At 39.6% G+C, this 5,085-nt stretch overlaps 1 long non-coding RNA gene across 1 annotated transcript; it reads left to right on the top strand.

Moving 5' to 3' along the window:
- Positions 1-796: 796 nt before the first annotated feature.
- On the top strand, positions 797-4,778 carry LOC309339526. The gene is made up of 6 exons (XR_014155443.1): positions 797-947; positions 1,871-1,930; positions 2,798-2,821; positions 3,029-3,102; positions 4,126-4,196; positions 4,502-4,778. It is a non-coding gene; the product is annotated as an uncharacterized lncRNA (long non-coding RNA).
- Positions 4,779-5,085: the final 307 nt, after the last annotated feature.

The following is a 5,085-nucleotide window of genomic DNA, read 5'->3' as shown; positions in this document are numbered from 1 at the left end:
AGTGGGGTTTTGTAGGCTGGGATTGGCAGGCTCCCTCGCACGTGGAGGCTTGAATTAAGAGGATATTTTTAATGATGTGGTAAAGTGGGGGGGGGGAGTCCCTTGTCTTATTGCATGGCTAAAAGGATTGAGCATATTTTTTATCCCACGTTTTTTCCCGCCCAAAATCGCTCTCCCACGTGTCTCTCCCCCCCCCCCAACCTGCAAAATTGGAACAAATTAAAGTGGGGAAGCGCGTAGCTACAGGTAGGAAAACCACGAGGGAGGAAGAGAGGTACTCGCCGCCGCCCTCTGGGGATCTCGTCTCCACCCCGCGGCTGATACTTCATAAAAAAGCACGAGGGAGGAAGTCAAGAGAACGGACGAGCCCATCGTAAATAAATCCAGCTCTCAGGAGCAGTATATGATTGTAATTCTTAGCGGCCTTAAGTACTTGCTAGGATTTCTCCCAAATGAAATGAACGTGACTGAAATAGGGCTGGAATTGCCTTGGTTGCTTGGATCCCCAAGTAAAAGGCATGCCTATTTTAACATACACCAAAGTTCTAACATAATCAGACTAATTTCATGAAATCTTGACCTACTAATCTACTGTCTTAATAACTAGGTTCACCTGCTGATTAAGATTTCACTAAATCATAGAAGGGACCACGAGGGTTATCTAGTTCGACCCCCTGCAACGCAGGAAACTTTGACCATGACTTGAACCCACAACTCATGCTTTACCAACTGAGCTCTCCCTTGGCTACATCTGATGAAGTGGACTTTAGTCCATGGAAGCTTGTGCCATAACAGTCATTGTGTTGTCACAAGAGGTGCTCTTTGTTTGCTGCAAACCTGGATAGCTGTGTAACCTGATTTTAACCCTGTCTTATTTTATCTCTGTTCCAGGACCTATGGAACTAAGATTTGTGTTACTATTGCGGAGACACAAAATGAGCTCTGTGGTATGTATCCAGTACTCTGCTTCAAAATACTTGCATACTGTACTTTAGCTAAGATTTTGAAAATATTCCAGATATTAATTACATTGCAGCCAACTTTAAGTAGGTGTTAGACATTTGTGTACTTAGAATCCCTATTTTGGATAATAGTGGCATTACCTTATTAAAACACATCTATTTCTGTGTATGCTTGTCACTATCCTGCAAATGGAAACCTTCGGCTGGAACATTCTGACTTGTACTTTGTTCTTAACTACATACAACACTATAGCTCAGGTCATAGTATCCTAGATGCATAGTTCATTTTCTGAACATGCATGATTATGGTTTTAAAGGGGTGCCTTCTAAGGGAGCAGTCCTAACCCTGGAGGCATGCTACTGGAAAGAGTTTGGAATTTGTGGAGATTTCCCTCTGCTGGGCTTTCTCTGCCAATGCAGGTCAGCCCATATACTGGAAAGGGACCCAAATTGCTGTGGGATAGCTGTTTCTGCCTGGAGCTGCTACAACAAGTATTGCAAAAATAATGCCCTAACAAGGCAGCAGGGCTTGGGATGTGGTAGTGGCTCCAAGTGACCATGGACCCCTGTTAGAGTTCAGTAGCACCTTAGAGACCAACCTGAAGAAGTGTGCATGCACACGAAAGCTTATACCAAGAAGAAACTTAGTTGGTCTCTAAGGAGCTACTAGACATTATTTTATATATATTTCGCCTGCGTCAGACCAACACAGCTACCTACCTGAATCTACAACCCTGTTAGAGTTGTACTCGTGCATTAAAATACAGAATTCAGGCAGAAGGAATTAAGTTTTGTGATGAATCTTGTTTGCCAATTATGAGTCACAGTTTTGGTATTCCCTGACTTAATTCTTTTATTGTGTATTACTACTTTTCCTTCTTCTGAACTTTATAAAATTTTATTTTCAGATTATGAAAACACCAACATATGTAGAAAAGTATTCTATGGAGAATAGTGGATTTTCTTAGGTATGTTAAAATGCTGTTTGGAGACCAAAGTCATTAACTGTAAGGTTACTGTTTGGGAACTCAAAACTGCTCTCTCAGCTTTTGTAAGAGGATGAGAGATTGAGAAACTAGGGGGAGGGAGAATTCTGTTGCTGTAACTTAAGTCACTGTAGTGTTGCTTGACTGGTAAACAACGTAAGAGTTCTGCTGGATTAGACTGAAGGTTTCCCTAGTCCAGCATTCTTTTCTCAGTGCCCAACCAGATATGCATGGAAATCCCACAAGCAGGGTGTGGATGCAGTAGCAGCCTCCTGCATGATATCCTCCATGAATTTGTTCCATTTTAAAACCATCACAAGTCGGCAGATATCACTACATTTTTTGGGTGTGAATTCCATATGTTAATTATTTGAATAAATGCATATTTGTCCTGAGATCTCCCACCATTCAGCTTTGTTGGGTAACCTTGGATTCTAATTTTATGAAGTGTCAAAACTAAAAAGCCCCAGATGTTGTAACCTTAGTTCATGTGGGAGTTGCTCCTCTTGTGTCAAACTCCACTTTGGAAGATAATTTATTTTTTAAAATCAGCACGTGCAGGTGTAACATTGTCTCCCTGTATGCCATGATTTGCAGACTGGATTCATGCAACTTTCCCTTGATGCCATTAACTATGGTTCTGTTGCATTTGTGCTGCTGTTTTCATGGCTTGTAAACTTGTTTTAAACCATGGCGTGCAGTTTGAACTAAGGAAACATTGGTTTGCATTGTTGTGTAAGAAATCTCTAGTTATTACTGTTCTGCAGAATAAAAAGAAAATTGGGTTTCTTACCAGAAGGAAAATATAAGGAAAAACATTTCCCTAATACAGTATTTTTTCTTTTTCAGGCTTGAAGCTACTTTATCCTAAAGGTATGTGAGTTAAATTTTCATATTGAGAATGTATTGGCATTGGTTCAACCAGTGATGAGCCTATCCCGAACCTGATACAGTTTGATGAAAAACTGCCAATATGGATCCGGCTTCTGAGACTACCAGCAGTAAACCAGTGTTTGATATGTAGATAATAAATCAAATTCTGTTGACACTGATGCTACTTTCTCTGTCTTTCACTTAAAGGTTATAGCAGATGAAATCCAGGCAGCAGTTCCTCATTCCTAACGTACATTAAGCAGGTGGAATGTTTTGAATTGGTAAGTTGTATTCAAATGGGCAGGGGGGACATGCTGGTTTGGTGCCACTGCTTGAAGTGCCTTGGTTCATAATTAAGTCTCTAAAACCTTCCTTATGGACTTTTCCAAGGCAAGTGTTATGTGGCCAGTAGGTTGCTGTTACTGGACTGAGCATCTTCCAAGCAGTAGCTGCACCCTACCAGCTTTTGGTGAAGGTTCAGCAGAATTGTTTTGCTGATTTGCCTAAGACTCTACAGCCAGGACTGGGTGCCTCCAAATATTGGACTTCCACCAGTCCCAGTCCCAACAGAGTGGTTAGGAATGATGGGAACTGTAGTCCAGTAATATCTGGAGGGTGACAGGTTCTGTATGCCTGCTCTGTAGACATCTCCATGAAAACCACCAAATAACATGCTGGCTTTGTCTCTAACAACCTGCAGCTTCAAAGTTGGAGGAGATGGTTTGGTTCTTTTCACATTTGCCAGATTGTGGTGTCACACTTGATGCAGACAGGGATTATGTGAGCCTGTAAAAATCTTGGAACTGGGCTGGCTTGTTTTATGTTATTAGAAAGCCTCTATAATATATAGCAATAATGGATGGAGTTTTTTGTACCCCACCCATCTGACTGTGTTATCCCAGAGACTGGGCAGCTTGCAACAGATTGAACAAAAACACAACTGAACATCACATTAAAAGCTTCCGATACAGGGCTACCTACAAATGTTAGCTTTCACTAACGTGCCTTCCAACTGTTTGGGACTAGAATTCCCATCTGTCCCAGCTAGTAGCGTCATGCTTCCTGTGGTCCAAAACAACATCCAGAGGGCCCCAGGTTGATGAAGTCTGATTTGTTGGGCTTCAGTTTGTTAGCTAAGGCCAAACAAGCTTTTATCTTTGTAACTACCATTTAACCTCTGAGCTCAATGTATAGACATGTGTCATAAAACAGGACTCTTAAGACATAAATGTTCCAGATTTATAATTAATATTTCTGTTGACTATAAAAGTTATTTAAAAGTTTCATCATTGCTTTCTGAATAGGGATGGGACGGAGAGCCTAGCCTGTAGGTGGAAGACTCAATTCCTTTTTACAGTACCTATTGCAAAAACAGGTAAGAAAACATTTGCACGTGTTGATTTGCAGAGCACTTGAGAATCAAAAGTAGCAACCAATAAAAACCATATAAATGTTTGAAGTGGATTCTGATACGAATGAAGCTCCAACTGAATTATATTGAAAACAACAGTTGAGCGCCACCAGGATTCACAGTAATAAGACCTGAAACATTAAATAATAAAAACTGGGAAGAAGTATGTTGCTTAAATGTATTTCTACTGGTCTTAAATTATTGACCTAGAGTACAATAGATGTAATAATCTGCATTAATCGTTTTTTTAATTGTGTTTAATTTTTCAGTGATAAGAAGTAAATGCATCAAACAAGGTTATCTGGAATCTACCTGAATGAAGTTGCAGCGTGCATGTGTGTCTCCATTAAGGAATATCAGATTAATAATAATAAATGAAAACCTTGCTTGCAGTTAAATGTTTATAACAATTATATGTACGGTGGCTTTGCTATATTCAAAGTTTGATGTTCTCAAATGGTTCTTTTTCATGTCATGGGATCTTATGTGGCTCTTGAGAATGAAGATTGAAGCCGTGTTTCAGAATAAAGCTTTACAATCACTGTATTTTAGTTATTCAATGTATTACTGAAGAAACTTTCCTGAATAATTTAATTGGTGGAACTCAAGCAGTTGCAGCACTAAAATGGTTTTGGGGTGTGTAGGTGTAGTTGGCATCTGCAGATTAAGGTGTTCAGTTGTGCTGCTGCAGATACATTAAAGTGAGTGGAGTAATACTACCATATTTTATTTACTTTATTGGTCGCTTGAATATCCATATATAAAAAACTCCACAAGGGAGGGGGAAAAGGTATAATACAATAGATTTAATGTATCATGTAACATTTATATTAAAACTAAAAAATAATAATAA

Source organism: Podarcis erhardii, assembly GCF_964252035.2.
Source record: "Podarcis erhardii genome assembly, chromosome: 3".
In the NCBI taxonomy this organism is placed as follows: Eukaryota; Metazoa; Chordata; class Lepidosauria; order Squamata; family Lacertidae; genus Podarcis; species Podarcis erhardii.
This window is presented reverse-complemented; position numbering and strand designations above follow the sequence as displayed.